The sequence below is a fragment of the Ranitomeya variabilis genome, chromosome 4, assembly GCF_051348905.1.
Source record: "Ranitomeya variabilis isolate aRanVar5 chromosome 4, aRanVar5.hap1, whole genome shotgun sequence".
In the NCBI taxonomy this organism is placed as follows: Eukaryota; Metazoa; Chordata; class Amphibia; order Anura; family Dendrobatidae; genus Ranitomeya; species Ranitomeya variabilis.
In genome coordinates, this window is record NC_135235.1 from 156,046,956 (window position 1) to 156,071,658 (window position 24,703).

Below are 24,703 nucleotides of genomic sequence, written 5' to 3' on the forward strand. Positions count from 1 at the left end.
GCGTTTGATGAAAAGGTGCTTTAGGGACCTGAACTTCAAAGCGACACTAATATGCCTCAATGAAATTAGCATCTACTCTGCCACTTTCTAGGTACATCTTGTCATCTTGGGACAGGTGCTGGAGCCACTTCATAGGCACGGGCTAAAAATAAAAACCTGGAAGTGTCACATGTTTCTAAGAAAGAATTACCTGGAATACACAGTCTCCAGCACGGGGGTCTGTCACACCATGGAAAATGTAGCTGCTGTACAAAAATGGCGCACAACATTGAGAGCTGAGAGCATTTCTTGGACTGTCTGGGTACTATTGAAGGTTCATCAAGGATTTTGTCAAGACTGTTGCTCCATTACATGAGCTATTAAGAGGGGCATTCGGAGGGAAAAAGTGACAGTTGATTCAGTGGGACCCAAAACAAGAAGAAGCCCTTAAGCTTGCATTGACCAATGCCCCCATTCTGGCTTGTGCAAACTTTTCCAAACCCGTTGTGTTGCATACAGATGGAATCTTCTACGGTCTAGTAGCGGTGTTGGCTCAAGTTCAAGAAGGACGTGATCGGGAGATAACATATGTCAGCCGGTCCTTGAAGGACTCAGAGAAGATTCCCGGCAACTACAGTTTGTTCAGGCTCGAGAATGCAAAACCTGGGTGGGCTGAAACAAAAGTGGGTTGCGAGAATGTCCAAAGACCAGTATAAGATATCATATATGTCAAAAGCTGAGAATACGCATGCAGATGCACTGTATAGAGTAACCCAAGAACACTCAATGAGCTACTCGGATACTGGGATACCGAAGAGATAAATGGGTGCAGTTTCAGAAGTTGGATTCCAATTTGACCAGTCTAAGAAAGTGTCCGAGATCAGAAACCAAGCAGGGAAGAGAGAGCAGCTTTATCAATCAATGCCCTATAAATACTAGGATGGTGGGAGAGACTCTGCTTGAAGGATGGCTTATTATACCAAAGGATACAGCTGCCCAGAGTATTTGGTGCCACTTGGCTGGTGGTAATAGCAGAAGGAGTGGCACTGAGCTTGGCAAAATAAACCTATGAAAGGGGTGCACACTTTATGGCATAAAGGATCTTCCGGTGGCTGCAGCGGCTTAAGTATTGGCCTGAACTACGCTCGAGCAGTGGAGAAAGTGGTCCGAATGTGGTGGCAGTGTTAGATGACCAAGCCTCCAGAGCAGAGAGCCCCCATCTAAGTGATCCACACCGCTAGAAGGACTGATGGTCGACTACCCAATAATTGGTTCATCCCATATTGGCTACGAGTACTGCCTGGTCATGACTGATCACTTTACCAACTTCACTTGAAGGAGATGCCGGGTCAGGTGGTAGATGTGGTGCAGTTATCAAATATAAAAGGCCATATTAGAAAGGTGGGAAGTCAGCTGGCACCAGCAAGCGAGATCAAGAGTACGTGTGAACAGTGGAACGCAGAGGCAGAGCGACCACAGGGTGGCTGGAGCCAAGACAGGCGGGACATTGGGACAAGCTCTGAAGCCCAGACTTTGTCAGTCAAGTCCTGAGGCCGAGACTCTGTTGGTCAATACCTGAAGCCTAGTCTTCACTAGTTAGGATCAGATATCCAGATGCCGTAGGTCAAGCACCGAAGGCTGGATGCTAATTATTGTTCTAGGCTGCAAGACTGCCATGGTGACAAGGAGACCTGAGTGAACCAGGCCATTACTTCTGGCGTAGCCGTACAGTCATAGCAAAAGAAAAGTCCAGCTCACCATAGTCGTTATCCCAGGAAGCTCGGAGCACGGAAACGCTGTGTCAGGGCGTGAGGAGGCCAGAAATGAAGAAAGAATTCCAGCTCAACGAGGCGATGAAAAGTAAACACTTGGTACTTTATTCACTTCATGTCAGAAGCAGAGGATAAGACATCAGCACAATACAATAAAAACACTATTTACGCGTTTCAGGTGACAGGGCACCCTTAATCATGATATTCGTGATATCATGATTAAGGGTGCCCTGTCACCTGAAACGCGTAGATAGTGTTTTTATTGTATTGTGCTGATGTCTTATCCTCTGCTTCTGACATGAAGTGAATAAAGTACCAAGTGTTTACTTTTCATCGCCTCGTTGAGCTGGAATTCTTTCTTCATTTGTAGCCGTACAGTACAGGATATTGGTCGGGGTGGTGCTTGAGAAGGCAACGAGGGCGGGTAGTGTGATGATCACACACATCGCATTTAAAAGTCTGTCGCAGGGTGTGACGCTTGTTAAGCTGAGACAGGAGAACATTAATAGTCAATTAATCAGGACATAAATAGATAGATCATAGAATATGATATTGCTAAAATTGTGTGATTTGTTACACTATACCCGAGTCAATATTTAAACATTCATTCTGTGATAGGAAAATAAATAGCTTTAGTTGACTACTTCGGCATCATCATTAACTGCGTTGTTGCATCCCAGTAACCTGGTCACACTTGCTCATAACTATATTCAGAATTTATATCTGGCCAAGTCCTGAAAATGGTACCCTGTGGCTCCATATTCTACCTCTGTGTGTCTCTATCCATAAATCCAATCCATGATTTTAAGATAAGTCACTTCACCAGGTGGATCTTCTCATGTCCCCATGCTAAACACAGTTACTTGGGCTCCTTCATCAATTATGTTTAAATAGCCATGAAGCAGCTGTTTACTTTTTAATTAGTTAAAATTGAGGAGAGGTGGAAAGGCATTTTGAAGACTGAAGACTTCAGCTTCGGCTGGATTTTGACTGATGACGTGATTTTGGTCTTGTATTAACCCCTTAACACCCAATGACGTGCAGTGTCCGTCATTGAGTGTCTCCTCATGATTGATGCAGGCTCCGCCGCACATGATCTGATCAGCTGTCATGTGCAACAGCCAAGGGTGGAATTATGATCAACCCATGGCTGTTAACATGTTAAAAGCCGCTGTCTAATAGCGGCATTTAACATTTACAAGCCACACCCATCGGCACCCATGTCACAAGACCGCGGGTAGCCGATGGGTTGGCATAACAATTTGGGGTCTGCAGCAGACCCCTGTGGTTGTGGTTGGATTGCTATGAGCACCACCCAGAGGTTGGCGCTCATAGCAAGTAAGCATTTCTGCTACATAGAGCAGGACTTTTATATAAAAAACATAAAAGTTAAATCATCCGCCATTCGCCACACTCAAAATAAAATAATAAAATAAAAATAAACACACATATTTGGTATCGCCGCATTCAGAATCTCCCAATCTATCAATATTTAAAAAGAATTATTCAGATTAGCATAGCGTAGCACGAAAACAAGTCAAAAATTATGTTTATTTTGGTCACTGCAAAATTGCAATAAAATACAATAATGGGGAATCAAAAGATCGTATGTACACCAAAATGGTATCAATAAAATTGTCAGCCTTTCACTCAAAAAATAAGCCCTCACCCAGGCCCATATTGAGAAAAATGGAGACGCTACGGGTCTTAGAAAATGGCAACATTATTTTTTTACAAATTTGGATTTTTTTTCACCACTTAAATAAAAAAGAACATATACATGTGTGGTATCTACAAACTAGTAATGACCTCGAGAATCCGACGTGGGTTCCCCTGTATTTTCTATAACCAGCCAGGCAAAACTCAAATGAATCCCTTGTCTCCTGTAATAAAACTAAAATAAAAAAAAACAACAATATCCCTCACCTGCCCGTTGTTCTGTCCCATGTCGTAATCCATGTCTGGGGGATGAATAGTTTTCAACCTGGATGGTGCCAGTATGTGACCGTCCAGGCTGAGAACCGCTGGTGAATGAGCTGCTGCGAGTGCAGCATCATTAACCAGCGGTGACATCATCATGGTTACCACTGGTCAGTGAGGCTGCATTCCCAGCAGGGCTGAACTGCAGTGACCTCAGCATGGTGGGAAAAGGTCAGTTATGGGGTCACCGCAGGTCAGCTCAGAGAGTTCATAGCAGATCATCTTGAGAACACTGTCTCAATGACCGGCGGTAACTACAACCCCTGGCAAAAATTATGGAATCACCGGCCTTAGAGGATGTTCATTCAGTTGTTTAATTTTGTAGAAAAAAAGGAGATCACAGACACGGCACAAACTAAAGTAATTTCAAATGGCAACTTTCTGGCTTTAAGAAACAGTAAAAGAAATCAAGAACAAAAAATGTGGTAGTCAGTAATGGTTACTTTTTCTAACCAAGCATAGGGGAAAAATTAAGGAATCACTCAAATCTGAGGAAAAAATTATGGAATCACCCTGTAAATTTTCATACCCAAAACTAACACCTGCATCAAATTAGATCTGCTCATTAGTCTGCATCTAAAAAGAAGTGATCACACCTTGGAGAGCTGTTGCACCAAGTGGACTGACATGAATCATAGCTCCAACACGAGAGATGACAATTGAAACAAAGTAGAGGTTTATCAAACTCTTATAAGAGGGTAAATCATCACACATTGTTGCAAAAGATGTTGGTTGTTCACAGTCAGCTGTGTCTAAAATCTGGACCAAATACAAACAAGATGGGAAGGTTGTTAAAGGCAAATATATTGGTAGACCAAGGAAGACATCAAAGCGTCAAGACCGGAAACTTCAAGCAATATGTCTCCAAAACAGGAAATGCACAACAAAACAAATGAGGAATGAATGGGTGGAAACTGGAGTTAACGTCTGTGACCGAACTGTAAGAATCCGCCTAAAGGAAATGGGATTTACATTTAAAAAAGCTAAATGAAAGCCATCATTAACACTTAAACAGAAAAAAACAAGGTTACAATGGGCTAAGGAAAAGCAATCGTGGACTGTGGATGACTGGATGAAAGTCATATTCAGTGATGAATCACGAATCTGCATTGGGCAAGGTGATGATGCTAGAACCTTTGTTTGGTACCGTTCCAATGAGATTTATAAAGATGACTGCCTGAAGAGAACATGCAAATTTCCACAGTCATTGATGATATGGGGCTGCATGTCAAATAAAGGCACTGGGGAGATGGCTGTCATTACATCTTCAATAAATGCACAAGTTTATGTTGATATTTTGGACATTTTTCTTATCCCATCAATTGAAAAGATGTTTGGGGATGATGAAATCATTTTTCAAGATGATAATGCATCCTGCCATAGAGCAAAAATTGTGAAAACATTCCTTGAAAAAAGACACATAAGGTAAATGTCATGGCCTGCAAACAGTCTCAATCCAATTGAAAATCTTTGGTGGAAGTTGAAGAAAATGGTCCATGACAAGGCTCCAACCTGCAAAGCTGATCTGGCAACAGCAATCAGAGAAAGTTGGAGCCAGATTTATGAAGAGTACTGTTTGACACTCATTAAGTCCATGCCTCAGAGACTGCAAGCTGTTATAAAAGCCAGAGGTGGTGCAACAAAATACTAGTGATGTTTTGGAGTGTTTTTTTGTTTGTTTATTTTTCATGATTCCATAATTTTTTCCTCAGAATTGAGTGATTCTATAATTTTTCCCCTATGCTTGATTAAAAAAAGGAACCTATACTGACTACCACATTTTTTGTTCTTGATTTCTTTTAGTGTTTCTTAAAGCCAGAAAGTTGCCATTTGAAATGACTTTAGTTTTGTACCATGTCTGTGATCTCCTTTTTTTCTACAAAATTAAAACAACTGAATGAACATCCTCCAAGGTCGGTGATTCCATAATTTTTGCCAGGGGTTGTACAATTATGTCACAGCTGGTCAATGATGCTGTGCTCACAGCAGCTCATTCACCAGTGGTTTTCAGCCTGGACACTCACATCTTGGCACCATCCAGGTTGAAAACTATTCATCGACAAGCTTAACAAACGCTGGATATGTTAATCACAATGCAGCGCTGAGCTCAGAGAGTTCACCGCAGTTCACTGTGAGAAATGAACTGCGGTGAACTCTCTGAGCTCAGCGTTGCACTGTGAGACTTTAATTAAATAAATAATTTAAAAAAATGAGGTTTATTAATGAAGAAGTGTCAGCCAGACACGCTCATTACAAAACCTGTTAGTAAAGAGTTAAATAAACATACATACACACCGAGAATCTAGAATATTAGCAAGCTTAGATTGTTCTTGTCAGTGAGTGAGAGAAAATTTGCACGTAATTTGGACCATGCTAGTACCATCTGATTTTTACACACCCATGTCCTTGAGAATCCAACATTTCATTTGCCGCATACAATAAAATCACAGTGTGTCCCAACAGAATAGAATAGATAAATTACATACAGTATATACACATAGAATAGATAGATATAAAGATGTCACATATTTAATTAGTACAGTGTGTGCGCAGCTTACTGTACATGCATATAATTAATAAATTATTATTTTTCTTAAAAAAAAGGCGTGGGCTCCCATGTAATTTTCATAACTAGCAGACAGCTGGGGCAGATGTTAATAGTCTGGGAAGAAGGTAATACCCACAGAGCTTCCCAGCCTATTTACATCAGCTCACAGCTATATACTAAGCCTTTTCTGGTTATTAAAATGGGGAACCCACAAAAAAATTATGTAGGGTACACCTATATTTAATAGCCAGCAAAGCTTAGGCAGACAGCTGCTGGCTGATATTAATAAACTTGGAAGGGGCCATGCATATTGGACCCATCCCAGACTAAAAATATCTGCTTTCATCCACCCCAGAAAAGGCGCATCCATAGATGCACCAATTCTGGCGCTCAGTAACATAGTAACAAAGTTATTAAGGTTGAAGGAAGACTTTAAGTCCATCTAGTACAACCCATAGCCTAACCTAACATGCCCTAACATGTTGATCCAGAGGAAGGCAAAAAAAAACCCATGTGGCAAAGAGTAAGCTCCACATTTGGGAAAAAAATTCCTTCCTGACTCCACAGACGGCAATCAGACTAGTTCCCTGGATCAACACCCTATCAAGGAATCTAGTATAAATAACCTGTAACATTATACTTTTCAAGAAAGGCATCCAGTCCCCTCTTAAATTTAAGTAATGAATCACTCATTACAACATCATACGGCAGAGAGTTCCATAGTCTCACTGCTCTTACAGTAAAGAATCCGCGTCTGTTATTATGCTTAAACTTTTTTCCTCCAAACGTAGAGGATGCCCCCTTATCCCTGTCTCAGGTCTATGATTAAAAAGATCATCAGAAAGGTCTTTGTACTGTCCCCTCATTTATTTATACATTAAAATAAGATCACCCCTCAGCCTTTGTTTTTCCAAACTAAACAGCCCCAAGTGTAATAACCTATCTTGGTATTGCAGACCCCCCAGTCCTCTAATAACCTTGGCCGCTCTTCTCTGCACCCGCTCTAGTTCAGCTATGTCTTTCTTATATACCGGAGACCAGAACTGTACACAGTATTCTAAGTGTGGTCGCACTAGTGACTTGTATAGAGGTAAAATTATGTTCTCCTCATGAGCATCCATGCCTCTTTTAACCCCTTCACCCCCGGAGCTTTTTCCGTTTTTCCGTTTTCGTTTTTCGCTCCCCTCCTTCCCAGAGCCATAACTTTTTTATTTTTCTGTCAATTTGGCCATGTGAGGGCTTATTTTTTGCGGGACGAGTTGTACTTTTGAACGACATCATTGGTTTTACCATGTCGTGTACTAGAAAACGGGAAAAAAATTCCAAGTGCAGTGAAATTGCAAAAAAAGTGCAATCCCACACTTGTTTTTTGCTTGCCTATTTTGCTAGGTTCACTAAATGCTAAAACTGACCTGCCATTATGATTCTCCAGGTCAGTACGAGTTCATAGACACCTAACATGACTAGGTTCTTTTTTACCTAAGTGGTGAAAAAAAATTCCAAACTTTGCAAAAAAATAAATAAATAAAATTGCGCCATTTTCCGATACCCGTAGCGTCTCCATTTTTCGTGATCTGGGGTCGGGTGAGGGCTTATTTTTTGCGTGCCGAGCTGGCATTTTTAATGATAGCATTTTGGTGCAGATACGTTCTTTTGATCGCCCGTTATTGCATTTTAATGCAATGTCGTGGCGACCAAAAAAACGTAAATCTGGCGTTTCGATTTTTTTTTTCATTACGCCGTTTAGCGATCAGGTTAATGCTTTTTTTTTATTGATAGATCGGGCGATTCTGAATGCGGCGATACCAAATATGTGTAGGTTGGTTTTTTTTTTTATTGATTTATTTTGATTGGGGCGAAAGGGGGGTGATTTAAACTTTTATATTTTTTTTATTTTTTTCACATTTTTTTTTACTTTTTTTTTTAACTTTTACCATGCTTCTATAGCCTCCATGGGAGGCTAGAAGCAGGCACAGCCCGATCGGCTCTGCTACATAACAGCGATCATCAGATCGCTGTTATGTAGCTAAAATGCAGGTGTGCTGTGAGCGCCGACCACAGGGGGGCGCTCACAGCCACCGGCGATCAGTAACCATAGAGGTCTCCAGGACCTCTATGGTTACAATGTACAAGCATCGCCGACCTCCGATCATGTGACGGGGGTCGGCGATGCGCTCATATCCGGCCGCACGGCCGGATGCGGTAGTTAAATGCCGCTGTCTGAGTTTGACAGCGGCATTTAACTAGTTAATAGCGGCGGGTGATCGCGATTTCACCCGCCGCTATTGCGCGCACATGTCAGCTGTAAAAAACAGCTGACATGTCGCGACTTTGATGTGCGCTCACCGCCGGAGCGCACATCAAAGCGGGGGTCCCGACATGTGACGTACTATTCCGTCACATGTCGGGAAGGGGTTAATGCATCGCATTATTTTATTTGCCTTTGTAGCAGCTGCCTGACACTGGCCACTAAATGTGAGTTTGTCATCCACCCATACACCCAGGTCTTTTTCATTGACGGTTTTGCCTAGAGTTTCAGAATTAAGCACATAGTTATACATCTTATTACTTCTATCCAAGTACATGACCTTACATTTATCCCCATTAAAGTTCATTTGCCATTTTTCAGCCCAAGCTTCTAGTTTAAATAAATCATCCTGTAATATAACATTTTCCTCCTCTGTATTGATTACCCTGCAGAGTTTAGTGTCATCTGCAAATATTGAAGTTCTGCTCTGTATGCCCCCTACAAGGTCATTAATAAATATGTTTAAAAGAAGAGAGCCCAATACTGACCCATGTGGTACCCCACTGCTAACCATGACCCAGTCCGAGTGTGCTCCATTAATAACCACCCTTTGTTTCCTATCTCTGAGCCAGCTCTTAACCCACTTACACATATTTTCCCCTATCCCCATTATTCTCATTTTATGTATCAAACTTTTGTGTGGCACCATATCAAAAGCTTTTGAAAAGTCCATATACACTACGTCTGCTGGGTTCTCTTGGTCCAGTCCGGAACTTACCTCTTCATAGAAATTGATCAGATTAGTCTGACAAGAAAGGTCCCTAGTAAACCCATGTTGATATTGGGTCATGAGTAGTATTGAGCATTCCGATACTGCAAATATCGGGTATCGGCCGATATTTGCTGTATCGGAATTCCGATACCGAGTTCCGATATTTTTGCGATATCGGAAATCGGAATCGTAAGTGTGCGGTGCGTATGGTTCCCAGGGTCTGGAGGAGAGGAGACTCTGCTTCAGGCCCTGGGATCCATATTCATGTAAAAAATAAATAATAAAAATAAAAAATATTGATATACTCACCCCTCCGGCGGATCCTGGCTCTTAGTGGTGCCTCCGTTCCTAAGAATGCAGGGAGTGAAGGACCTTCGATGACGTCGCGGCTTGTGATTGGTCGCGTGAGCGGTCACATGAGCGGTCACGCGACCAATCACAAGCCGCGACGTCATCGAAGGTCCTTCACTCTGCATTCTTAGGAACGGAGGCAGACGCTTGGACCGGTGAGAGCCGGGGCCGTCCGAGGGGTGAGTATATCAATATTTTTTATTTTTATTCTTTATTTTATACATGAATATGGATCCCAGGACCTGAAGGAGAGTTTTCTCTCCTTCAGACCCTGGGAACCATTCCGATATTTTGTGTCCCATTGATATGCATTGGTATCGGGTATCGGTATCGGCGATATCCGATATTTTTTGGATATCGGCCGATCCAATCCGATACCGATACCTTTGCATATCGGAAGGTATCGCTCAACACTAGTCATGAGGTTATTCCTCTTCTGATACTGCAGCATAGCATCCCTTTGAATTCCCTCCAGGATTTTACCCACAGTAGAGGTTAAGCTTACTGGCCTATAATTTCCGAGTTCAGTTTTTGTCCCCTTTTTGAATATTGGCACCACATTTGCTATACGCCAGTCCTGTGGTACAGACCCTGTTATTATGGAGACTTTAAAGTTTAAAAATAATGGTCTATCAATGACTGTACTTAATTCCTGCAGTACTCGGGGGTGTCAATTTTAGATTTGTCAATTTTAGTGATTTTTAGACGCCACCGTACTTCCTGCTGGGTTAAGCAGGTGACATTTAATGGGGAATTTTTGTTATCACTGATCATATTGTCTGCCATGGAATTTTCTTGTGTAAATAATGATGAAAAAAAGTAATTTAGCATATTGGCTTTTTCCTCATCCTCATCCACCATTTCACCCAGACTATTTTTAAGGGGGCCAACACTATCATTTTTTAGTTTCTTAATATTTACACAGTTAAAGAATATTTTGGGATTATTTTTACTCTCTCTGGCAATGAGTCTCTCTGTCTCAATCTTTGCTGCCTTGATTTGCTATTTACAAAATTTATTTAATTTTCTGTATTTATTTAATGCCTCATCACTACCGACTTCCTTTAATTCTCTAAATGCTTTCTTTTTGTCACTTATTGCATCCCTTACAGCTCTATTTAGCCATATTGGTTTCCTCCTATTTCTAGTATGTTTATTCCCATACAGTATATATTGTGCACAGGTCCTATCCAGGATGCTAATAAACGTCTCCCATTTTCTTTGTGTATTTTTATGCCTCGCTCTTCCAACTTGCACTGTTGCGGTGGCAAGTGGGATGATAGTATTGGGGTTGATGTCACCGTTGTATTGTCAGGTGACTTCAAGCCCAGAGGTTAGTGATGGAGAGGTGTTTTATAAGATGCCCCCATTACTAACCCCATAGTGATATTATAAAGAACACACATCCAAAATAAAGTCATTTAATTGAAATAATAACACAGACTCCTTTATTGAATCTAAATTAAACCATAATCACGTCATTCACAAATTTCACAGTGGGAAAATATTCTGAAAAATTCCCATGCTAGAGTTCGTATGAGGTTCTGCCACCAGGGGGTGCAGCACCGCAAGACTAGGTAGCTATGTTCCCCTGCATTCCATTCATTCCCCAGTTTTTACAGCCAGGGACAGCTGCATTAGCAGGCTCCTGGTTGTAAAATTATTTAATCCCTTCAGATGGATGTACATCGTGGGACATGACTGTACGGTGGACAGGTATGGGATATTGTTGTTTTTTCATTTTAACTTTTTTTCAGAAGACAATGGTCGTCATTTGGATTGAGTGTATAATAAAGCTATTACAACACCATGTGTATTTATTTCATTAAAATACTTTTTTCCTAATGTGTGTGTGTTTTTTTAACCCTTTCCTGCTATTGCATTAATAATGGATAGGTGTCTTATTGACACCTCTCCATTATTAACCAGGCTTAATGTCACCTTGCATTAGCAAGGTGACATTAACCCTTTATTACCCCATATCCCACCTCTACTCGGGAGTGGGAAGAGAGAAGCTAAGTGCCAGAAGAAGTGCATCTTACAGATGCGCCTTTTCTGGGGTGGCTTGGGGCAGATGTTTTTAGCCGGAGGGGCCAATAACCATGGTCCCTTTCTAGGCTATTAATATCTGCCCTCAGTCACTGGCTTTCCCACTCTGGCAGAGAAAATTGCGCAGGATCCCACGCCAGTTTTTTCCATGATTAAACCCTTTATTTTAACACCTAGAGCTCCCAAATTTTGCACACATACACTACTAACATTACTATGTGTAGACATTTATTTTATCTATTCTATTCTAACCTGTCAGCGTGGTTTTACTGTACATCGCACTGAATTACCGGCTTTTCTATAGAACACCGGTGCGCATTTCTCGCACATCAGGTGCATGGTCCATGTGTAATCCATATTTTTCTCACCCCCATAGACTTTAATTGGCAGATATTTTGCGCAATACGCTGACAAACGCAGCATGCTGAGATTTTCTCAGCCCGTAAAATGCAGCCGAGAAATATACTGTAGATAGGAGCTGCCCCATAGAGAAACATTGGTCAGTGTGCAATGCGTTTTTTTGCTCCTCTCATACGTCCGTATTCCTCCCTAGTGTGACCCCGGCCTTAGAGATCACATAAATATTCACAGACCATATAACACTGCATGTCTGAGACATGGAAGCCTACCAAAGTTTTAATGCTTTTATTCGCTTTTACAAATCACAGAAATAATCACAGAACACGTAGCATAGTATGTCTAAAGGCCCCGTCTCACATAGCGAGATAGCTAGCGATCTCGCTGCTGAGTCACAAGTTTTGTGACGCAACAGCGACCTCAGTAGCGATCTCGCTATGTGTGACACGTACCAGCGACCAGGCCCCTGCTGCGAGATCGCTGGTCGTGTCGGAATGGCCTGGACCTTTTTTTGGTCATTGAGGTCCCGCTGACATCGCTGAATCGGTGTGTGTGACACCGATCCAGCGATGTCTTCACTGGTAACCAGGGTAAACATCGGGTTACTAAGCGCAGGGCCGCGCTTAGTAACCCGATGTTTACCCTGGTTACCAGCGTAAATGTAAAAAAAAAAAAACTACATACTCACCATCTGATGTCCGTCAGGTCCCTTGCCGTCTGCTTCCTGCTCTGACTGACTGCCGCCGTACAGTGAGAGCACAGCACAGCAGTGACGTCACCGCTGCGCTCTGCTCTCACTGTACGGCGGCACTCAGTGAGAGCAGGAAGCAGACGGCAAGGGACCTGACGGACATCAGATGGTGAGTATGTACTGTTTGTTTTTTTTGGTAACCAGGGTAAACATCGGGTTACTAAGCGCGGCCCTGCGCTTAGTAACCCGATGTTTACCCTGGTTACCTGGGTGCTGCAGGGGGACTTCGGCATCGTTGAAGACAGTTTCAACGATGCCGAAGTCGTTCCCCTGATCGTTGGTCGCTGGAGAGAGCTGTCTGTGTGACAGCTCCCCAGCGACCACACAACGACTTACCAACGATCACGGCCAGGTCGTATCGCTGGTCGTGATCGTTGGTAAATCGCTATGTGAGACGGGGCCTTTAGAAAAGGAGACCTACACAACTTTAAAAGCTCATTAACAGTTTTACAGATTACAGAAATGTTCACAGTCCACATAACACTGTATGGCTGAGAAATGGAAGCCTATAAAATTTTTAAAAGCTTTTGTTCACTTTAAGAGATCACAGAAATATTCACAAAGTAACAAGGTATTTCTGAGAAATTGAGCCCTACAAATTTTATAAATGCTTTTTAACAGTTTTGGATCAAAATATATTCCCTTTTTCGAGCCTCAACAAAAAAATGCAGCTATATATTTGCCAAGGGACTGCACAGGCCTAATCCTTGACTACATACTAGATTCTGTCACTCTTCCTGTTCCTGCTACTCTCTCGGTTAGCCTAGAAGGGCTTATAGTATGTTGACTCAACTTCAGCACAATATCAACACTACAGGCCTTTAATTCGTTATAATGTGCACACAGGCCTTGACAAGCACTTTCGCCCTCCAATATGAAGTGTCACAGAGCTGTGCAATGTCGTCAGTGTGTCAAGCTGGGAGGCGCCTGTTATTTTATAACCTCTGATGATGTCACAAGGCCAGCCACTCACAGTAATGTCATAACCAAGATGGCTACAGCATTACAGTGACTCACAGGCAATCCCCACATGCATATTGGCTGCGTAACAAGTGCCAAAGATGCAGGGCGGGGATTCGAGTTTTACATCAAGCACTCCCATTACTCGCCGTGGAACGAGCACATTTGAGCACTGTGATACTTGAGTGATAGTCAAGTATCACGAAGCACGTTCATTTATTCCCAATCATTATCCATTTGTAGAAGCCATCCTCTTTTCAACTGCAGCTTTTTTACAGATAGTGTTATGCTTGCATCAAGAATTTGTTGAAATTTCATTGAACCCATTCTTCCCTCTACCCGTCAAATGTTACCAGGGCCATTGGCTGCAACACGACCTCCCAAAGCATGATTGATCCACCCCCATGCTTAATGGTTGGTGAGATGTTCTTTTCCTGAAATTCCATGCCCTTCGGTTATTGTGGCCAAAGAGTTCTATTTTAACCTTGTCTGTTCACAGGACTTGTTTCCAAAATACATCAGGCTTGTTTAGATGTTCTTTTGCATATTTCTGATGCTGAATGTAATGCTCATGCCCAGACTGGGTGACACGAGCGAGGATTGTGGCCCCACTGTGCCACAAACCAGACAACCCTGGAGGGGCGTGACTAAGCAGCAGGTAGCTACCAGGTAACACTCCAGGGCGGTGTCTGGCTGTAGCAGCTGATTTCACTGGGGTACGGAACACTAGTGACAGGTGCAAGCAAGTATGGACAGGCATGCCTGGTACTCTGGTGGGCACGGCTGGCACTCTGGCAGGCTGGCGGGCACGGCTGGCACTCTGGCAGGAAGGCGGGCATGGCTGGCACTCTGGCAGGCAGGTGGGCACGGCTGGCACTCTGGCAGGAAGGCGGGCATGGCTGGCACTCTGGCAGGCAGGCGGGCACAGCTGGCACGCTGGCAGGCAGGCGGACACGGAACACACTGGAGGAATCGGGATGGTAACAGGTAGGGCAGGCACACAGGCAGGTGTGAGTAGGATAAGGGAGCAGGTAGGAACCAGTTCAGACTGGAGAACAGGAACTGTTAGGAACCAGTTCAGACAGGAGGGACAAAGACATGGGGCCGAGTGGGAGCAGAGCAAAGCTGCAGGATCCGGAGAGCAGGACAGAGCCACAGGAGGCAGGACGGGAGCAAAGCAGAGCCACAGAATGTGGCGAGCAGAGCCACAGGATGGAGGATGGGAGCAGGGCAGAGTCACATGATGCGGGATGGGAGCAGAGCAGAGCCGCAGGATGTGAGATGAGAGCAGAGACACAGGATGTGGGATGGGAGCAGAACAGAGCTGCAGGATGCGGAACGGGAGCAGAGCAGAGCCACAGGTTGCGGCGAGCACAGTAGAGCAGAACTGCGGGTTGCGGCGAGCAGAGCAGAGCCACAAAATGTGGCAAGCAGAGCAGAGCCGCAGGTTGCGGAACAGGAGCAGAGACGCAGGGTGCAGAGAGCAGAGCAGAGCCGCTGGGTGTGGTGAGCAGAGCAGAGCCGCTGGGTGCGGCAAGCAGAGCAGAGCTGCTGGGTGTGGCAAGCAGAGCTGAGCAGAACCACAGGACGCGGAGTTCAGAACAGAGCAGAGCAGAAGGAGAGGACACAAGGATGTACACAATTGAGTAGGGAAGGCAACAGACTAGCATACAAACAGGAACAGGTATAGGACGAAGTTCAGACAAGGACTGACACGGGAACAAGTTCAGGACAAAGGATTCAGGCCTGGGTATGCAGCCCCCACGGTGGCAGAAACAGGACACAAAGAGCACGGAAACAGACCTGGGTATGCAGCCCCCAGGGAGGTGGAAAACAGGACAGGACCTGGCAACTCAGGCGCAAGACGCTAACTGAGAAAGTTCGTTGCTCAGACATCCCCCTATGGGTGGAGATGCCTTAAGTACCTGATGCCTGTTGGCAATTGGCTGGGGAAAAATTAGGAGTGTGCACACAGTCTCTATAAGACTCGGGAAGTGCTGGGGCCACCGCCCTAAGCATACAGCCAGGAAGTATGCAGCAAACAAAGACATGAGGCCCAGAGCAAGGAGCCGGCAAAGGACAGATGGAGTGGTAAGATGGGAGATGGGATGCCATGCCATGCATCCGGCAAGGATGTTACACTGAATTTTAGGGTGAGGACACAGGAGAGGTTTTCTTATTATGAATCTTCTATGAAAGCCATATTTGTGCAGGTGTCTCTGAACAGTAGAACAATGTACCACAACTCCAGAGACGGCTAAATTTTTCTGAAGGTATTTTGCAGTCAAGTGAGGATTCTGATTTGCCTCTCTAGCAATCCCATGAGCAACTCTCACTGAAGTTTCTCTTGGTCTTCCAGACCTTATCTTGACCTCCACCCCGGGCGAAAGAGTCTCAGTGGGCCCCTTTAATACATACCTCGATTCATGATGCACAGATACAGCAGAGAAATATAGGTATAGTACAATGTCAAAGATTTCACTTACTCCTTACATTACATGAGTGACATATATTGTAAATTCTGCAATAGCTCAGAAACCAGACAGTATAGTCCTCCATACAGTATTATGATCATCACATAGTGCTCCATACAGAATAATGAGCCCCACATATTACTCCATACAGAATAATGAGCCCCATTTAATGCTCCATACAGTATAATGAGCCACATATATTGCTCCATTCAGTACAATGGGCCACATATATGTCACAGGAGTACTGGGTAGACTAAGGCTGGTTACCCGGACCCTGTGATTTCCCTTAGGCTAGGGAAACCCTGTCTGTCCCTTTCCCAGACGTTACACTAAAGGTGTGCATGTCTGGGCCGCCAGGCCTGACCCTGTCTCCTGTTTCAGCCCTAAGCTGAAACCACCACCCGCCACACAGTGAAGAGACCAAACACCAATTCCCACAGAAAGCACAGACAGGGAAAACTGAAAAATGCACCACGCTGCAGACACACAGGAATACACTATAATGTGCACAGGGCAAAACAAATACAAATATAGGAAGGAGGAATATGACAAAGGATAATACACCACCAGATACGATATTCCTCAAACAAGACCACCACTCCAGACCGGAATCACTAGGCACAAAGCACAAGCTATAATCGGCGACGCCCAAAGTCCAGCACGACTATTTAAAGGCCGTGGGCGTGACCCAGCCTCCAACCAAATTACCAGCTAGATTAACCCCGAGCAAACTGGATAAAGTCTAGCCGACGCCACTGAGCGAGTAGTGGACGTATGTGGAATTACCGCTGTCTGTCAGACGCCCTAGTGTGAACAGCGTCCGACATGACAGTACCCCGCCTTCTACGAGGGACCCCAGGGCCCTCACGACTTATAAGACCTGGCTTGTCCGGATGGCGGTGGTGAAACATGCTGACCAGCCGGTCCGCATGTATGTCCAAGGCTGGTACCCAGGACCTCTCTTCCGGCCCATAACCACGCCAATGAACCAGTTACTGTAATGTGCGGCGCACTACTCGAGAGTCAACCACCTTGGAGACTTCAAACTCCAAATTGCCATCCACCAAGACTGGAGGTGGCATAGGCGACGTGTCCACAGAACCCACCACCTTTTTTAATAAAGATCTGTGGAACACGTTTTGTATTTTATATACCGTAGGGAGCGCCAAACGGTAGGTTACCAGGTTAATGATGGTGGCAACCCTAAATGGACCAATAAACCTTGGACCCAATTTCAAGGATGGAATCTTGAGTTTTATGTTTTTTGTGGACAACCACACCCAGTCACCCACACTCAGGTCCGGACCTGTCACACGTTTACTGTCAGCCACTCGTTATTACCTTGCACCTACGCTTAGCAAGCGCTGTTTCACTCTCCTCCACATGGATGCCAGTTGTGCTCCTAAGTGGTCCTCCTCCGGGACGCCAGAAGAACCCCCCTGACGTAGAGTACAAACCTGAGGATGGAGCTCGTAAACACAAAAGAACGGGGACTCCCCAGACGATTCCTGACGGTGATTATTTATAGCAAACTCAGCCAAAGGAAGGAACGTCGACCACTCCTCCTGATTGTCAGAAACAAAACAGCGTAAGTACTGCTCCAAATTCTGGTTCATACGCTCGGTCTGACCATTTGACTGAGGATGAAACGCAGAAGAATGCGACAACTTGATCCCCAGCCATGAGCAAAAAGCTTTACAAAATTTTGCCAAAAACTGAGTACCCCTATCAGACACAATGACCAGATGGGACCCCGTGAAGTCTGACCACCTCCTGCACAAATACCTGAGCCAGAGTCTTAGCGTTAGGCAACGAAGGCAAAGACACAAAATGCGACATCTTTGAGAACCGATCAGCAACCACCAGAATGACCGTGTTCCCAGCAGAGGAGGGCAAATCTGTGATAAAATCCATGGAAATCTCCGTCCATGGCCTACTGGGTACCCGGAGAGGATGTAGTGTGCCAGCAGGATGAGAGCGGGATGTCTTAGCCCTAGCGCACGTGGTACATGCTGATACGTACGAGACCACGTCCTGTCGGATTTTGGGCCACCAAAACCGACGCGACACCAACTCCAAGGTACCCCTAACCCCTGGATGGCCAGCCAGGACAGCATCATGATGCTCACCCAACACCTTTAGGTGAAGATGGAGTGGTACAAACGATTTATTAATGGGAAGCTCTGGTGGTACCTCCTCCTTAGCCTCGGCAATCTAAGCCTCAACTTCGGTCGTGAGAGCTGAGACCACTACACCCTTTTGGAGGATGGGAACTGGATCTTCCCGAGGTTCTCCCCCCGGAAAACACCTGGACAAAGCATCCGCCTTAGTGTTCTTAGACCCAGGTCGGTATGCAACAAAAAAGTTGAACCGCCTGAAAAACAATGCCCAGCAAGCCTGCCTGGTGGACAGACGCTTGGCTGACTCCAAATACAGCAGATTTTTATGGTCGGTGATAACTGTAACCTGATGGACCGACCCCTCCAAAAAGTGTCACCATTCCTCAAAAGCCAACTTGATAGCCAACAACTCCCTGTTACCGATATCGTAATTACGTTTGGCAGACAACAGCTTCTTGGAAAAGAAGGCTCAAGGACGCAACTCGCCCAAGGATGAGCCTTGTGACAGCACCGCCCCCACTCCAACCTCAGACGCATCAACTTCCATGGTAAATGATTTTGATACGTCCGGTTGCACCAGAATGGGGGCCGAAGCAAAACTGTTCTTCAGAAATTCAAATGCGCGCACAGCAGCCTGAGGCCAGGCAGATAAATCGGTACCCTTTTTCGTCATGTCCGTAAGCGGTTTAGCAATGGTAGAAAAATCCTTGATAAACTTTCTATAATAGTTGGAAAACCCAAGGAACCGCTGGAGTGCTTTTAGGTTATCAGGCCGTTCCCAATGCAGCATCGCTTGCACCTTAGCGGCGTCCATTTTAAACCCTGAAGCAGAAACAATATAACCTAAGAAAGGCAACTCCTGAACCGAAAATACACATTTCTCAAGTTTAGCATAGAGCTTATTTTGCCTGAGTAGCTGTAACACCTGCCTCACATGTTCTGAATGAGTATCACGGTCGCATGAATAAATGAGAATGTCATCTAGGTACACAATAATGAATTTCCCCAGAACATGCGAGAATACATCATTTATGAAATGTTGAAAAACTGCAGGCGCGTTTGTCAACCCAAATGGCATCACCAAATTTTCAAAATGACCCTCAGGAGTATTAAAAGCCGTCTTCCACTCATCACCTTGACAGACTTTTATGAGGTTGTACGCCCCCCTGAGGTCAAGCTTGGAAAACCACTTAGCACCAGCCACCTGGTTGAACAAATCAGGTATCAGTGGCATAGGGTATGGATCACGAACCGTAATCTGGTTTAACTCCCTGAAATCCAGACATGGGCGTAGTCCACCATCTTTCTTTTTAATGAAGAAGAACCCTGCTGCCACCGGCGAGGACGAAGGCCTGATGTGCCCTTTGCTCAGACTCTCAGCAATGCAGTCTTTTAACGCTTGCCTCTCAGGACCAGAGATGTTGAACATCCTAGCCTTCGGCAATTTGGCCCCTGGTTTAAACCTGATAGTACAGTCATAGGGGCGATGTGGTGGCAATTCTGAGCAACCCTTCTCTGAGAACACATCCGCAAAATCCAGCAGTGACTCAGGAATGCTTGGAGTCACAGCGGACACACATGTGGCCAGGCAATTCTCCTGGCAAAATCCGCTCCACTGAATTATGTCCTGAGTTTTCCAGTCAATAACTGGGTTGTGCATAGATAACCATGGAAAACCCAGAACCATTTGTGCAGGAAGATTACTGAGCACCCTACATGTAACCTGCTCAGAATGTAGGACCCCAATGTGGAGTTTCACCTCAGCCACAAACTGAGTAATCTCCCCTTGTGGGAGAGGGGTAGCATTGATGGTGACCACCTGGATAGGATGAGGCAATTTTTCGACCGTGAACCCGGCCGTGCGCGCAAATTCCTCATCAATGAGATTAGTGGCCGAACCACTATCCACAAAAACAGTGATTGGCAGCTCTCTGCCAGCGACCATAAATCTGGGAGGGAGCATACATTGAGAGACCACCATGGAGGATATGCATAAGCTCAGATTGGCCTCCTCCACACCCTCTGAGCTTAGTAGTTTTCCGCCGTTGCGCTTTTCTTAGAAAACAGAGGACAAGCATTTACATAATGCCCCTTTTTAACACAGCAAAAACAGGCTCCCTGCTTCCTGAGCGAGGGGGCTTGCTGACGTGACACCCCTGCGATTTGCATAGGCTCCGTGGGCTCACCTGCAGCAACCTCACGTGCACCTACGACCTCCCCCATAGGCGGCGTCTCTAGCGCCCCCTGACACAAACGGCGATCAATGTTGACAACAAGACTCATGGCAGACTCTAGAGAAGCAGGAGTCTCATACATCAGAAGGGCTTGTTTAACCCTTCTCGAAACCCCATATGCAAACTGACTCCGCAGCGTCGGGTCATTCCATTGTGTGTCCACTGCCCAACGACAAAATTCAGAACAGTAATCCTCCGCCATTCGCTCCCCCTGGAGGAGAGCACGTATTTTAGATTCTGCTAGAGCCAATCTGTCAGGATCATCATATATGAGTCCAAGAGCAGAAAAAAAACTCTCCACTGAGTTAAATGCAGCTGAATCAGAAGGTAATGAAAACGCCCATGCTTGGGGATCTCCGCTCAGTAATGACAAAACCAAGCCCATACGCTGAGCCTCATTACCTGAGGAAAGAGGGCACATACGAAAATATAATTTGCAAGCTTCATGGAAAACAACAAATTTACTGCGTTCCCCAGCAAATCTCTCAGGTAAAGGGATTTTTGGCTCTGCAACTCTACCTGCAGTTTCCACTTGCACATTAGACACCACAAGACCCTGTTGCTGAACTGCCCCCTTCAATTCAGTGACCTGTAAGGACAGCACCTCCAACTGGCGGGTTATAGAAGTCATGGAATCTATGATATAAAAAAACCCTTTTTTTTTTTCTTTTTGGGTCAATTATAATGTCACGGGAGTACTGGGTAGACTAAGGCTGGTTACCCGGGCCCCTGCGATTTCCTTTAGGCTAGGGAAACCCTGTCTGTCCCTTTCCCAGAAGTTACACTAAAGGTGTGCATGTCTGGGCCGCCAGGCCTGACCCTGTCTCCTGTTTCAGCCCTAAGCTGAAACCACAACCCGCCACCCAGTGAAGAGACCAAACACCAATCCCAACAGAAAGCACAGACAGGGAAAACTGAAAAACGCACCATGCCGCAGACACACAGGAAAACACTATAATGTGCACAGGGCAAAACAAATACAAATATAGGAAGGAGGAATATGACAAAGGATAATACACCACCAGATACGATATTCCTCAAACAAGACCACCACTCCAGACCGGAATCACTAGGCACAAAGCACAAGCTATAATCGGCAACGCCCAAAGTCCAGCATGACTATTTAAAGGCCGTGGGCATGACCCAGCCTCCAACCAAATTACCAGCTAGATTAACCCCGAGCAAACTGGATAAAGTCTAGCCGACGCCACTGAGCGAGTAGTGGACGTATGTGGATTACCGCTGTCTGTCGGACGCCCTAGTGTGAACAGCATCCGACATGACAATATATTGCTCCATACAGAATAATGAGCCCCATATTTTGCTCCATTCATAATGGGCCCCTATACTGCTCCATACAGTATATAATGGGCCCCATATGTTGCTCCACATACAACGGGACCCATATATTGATGCATATAGTGGGGAAAAAAGTATTTAGTCAGCCACCAATTGTGCAAGTTCTCCCACTTAAAAAGATGAGAGAGGCCTGTAAGTGACATCATAGGTAGACCACAACTATGAGAGTCAAAATTGAGAAAACAAATCCAGAAAATCACCTTGTCTGATTTGGCAAGATTTTTTTTGCAAATTATGGTAGAAAATAAGTATTTGGTCACGTTAAAACATGCAAGATTTCTGGCTCTCATATACCTGGAACTTCTTCTTTAAGAAGCTCCTCTGTCCTCCACTCATTACCTGTAGTAATGGCACCTGTTTGAACTTGTTATCAGTAAAAAAGGCACCTATCCACAACCTCAAACAGTCACACTCCAAGCTCCACTATGGTGAAGACCAAAGAGCTATCAAAGGACACTAGATACAAACTTGTAGCCATGCAACTGGCTGGGAAGACTGAATCTGCAATAGGCAAGCAGCTTGAAATCAACTGTGGGTCAAAAATAAGAAAATAGTAGACATACAAGACCACTGATAATCTTCCTCGATATGGGACTCCACACAAGATCTCACCCTTTGGGGTCAAAATGATCACAAGATCGGTGAGCAAAAATCCCAGAACCACACGGGGGACCTAGTGAATGACCAGCATAAAGCTGGGACCACCGTAACAAAGGCTACCATCAGTAACATACTACGCCGCCAGGGACTCAGATTCTGCAGTGCCAGACGTGCCCCCCTGCTTAAGCCAATACATATCCAGGCCCATCTGAAGTTTGCTAGAGAGCATTTGGATTATCCAGAAGAATATTGGGATAATTTCATATGGTCTGATGAAACCACAGTAGAACTGTTTGGTAGAAACAAAACTCGTTGTGTTTGGAGGATACAGAATGCTGAGTTGCATCCAAAAAACACCATACCTACTGTGAAGCATGGGGGTGACAACATCATGCTTTGCAGCTGTTTCTCTGCAAAGTGACCAGGACGACTGATCCGTGTACATGAAAGAATGAATGGGGCCATGTATCGTGAGATTTTGAGTGCAAACCTCCTTCCATCCTCAAGGGCATTGAAGATTATTATTATTATTATTGTTTATTTATATAGCACCATTAATTCCAAGATGAGATGTGGATGGGTCTTTCAGCATGATAATGATCCCAAGCACACCGCCAGGGCAAAGAAGGAGTGGCTTTGTAAGACACAGATGAAGGTCCTGGAGTGGCCTAGCCAGTCTCCAGATCTCAAGCATGCCAAGACGCATGAAAGCTGTTATTAAAAATCATGGTTATTCCACAAAATATTGATTTCTGAACTCTTCCTGAGTTATAACATTAGTATTGTTGTTTCTATATGATTATGAACTTGTTTTCTTTGCATTATTTGAGGCCTGGAAGCACTGGCCTTTTTTTAATTTTGACTATTTTTCTATGTCAGAAAAAAAATACAACATTTATTGCTTGGAAATTCGGAGACATGTTATCAGAAGTTTATAGACTAAAAGAACAATTTACATTTTACTCAAAAATATACCTATAAAGAGAAAAATCAGACAAACTGAACATTTTGCAGTGGTCTCTTAATTTTTGCCAGAGCTATATAACAAAATATTGAGATGAACTTTTGTTAATGATCGAATACTTATTTTCCACCATAACTTGCAAAATACATTTTACCAAATCAGACAAGGTGATTTTCTGGAATTGTTTTCTCAATTTTGACTCTCATATTTGTGGTCTACTTATGATGTCAAATACAGGCCTCTCTTATCTTTTTAACTGAGAGCACTTGCACAATTGGTGGCTGACTAAATACTTTTTTCTTCACTGTACATAACGGACCCCATATAATGCTTCATATGCTGGGCCCCATATATTGCTCCAGTATATGCTGGGCCCCATATAATGTCCCAGTATATAATGGGAGCCATAAAATGCTCCAGTATATGCTGGACCCCATGTATTGCTCCAGTATATGCTGGGCCCCATGTATTGCTCCAGTATATGATTGGCCCCATATAATGCTCCAGTATATGATGGACCCCATATAATGCTCCAGTATGTGATGGGCCCCATGTAAAGATCCAGTTTATGATGGGCTCCATATATTTCTCCAGTATATGTTGGACCCCATATCATGCTGCAGTATATGCTGAGCCCCATGAATTGCTCCAGTATATGACAGGCCCCATGCATGATGTTCCAGTATATGATGTGCCTCATATAATTCTCCAGTATATGATGTTCCCCATTTAATACTCCAGTATATGCTGCGGCCCATATAATGTTCCAGTTTATGGCAGGTCCTATATAATGCTCCATATAGAATGGGCCCCATATAATGCTCCAGTATATGCTGGGTCCCATATAATTCTCCAGTATATGCTGGGCCCCTTATAATGCTCCTGTATATGATGGACCCTATGTAATTCTTCAGTATATGATAGGCCCCATATAATGGTCCAGTATATGAAGGGCCCCATATATGATGATTCAGTATATTATGGCCCCCAATATAATGCTCCAAACATAAAAAAATAGAATAATGAAATACTCGCCTCTCCGTGCTGGCCACTGCTCTCCTCCAGACTCCTCAGCATTGCCGTCTTCTGGCTCTCTGGACTGTGACTGTTCAAGTAGACTGCGCATTGTAGTGTCTCTGACCTGAAAACGTCACAGAGTCAGGAGATGCGGAAGACACTTCAGCG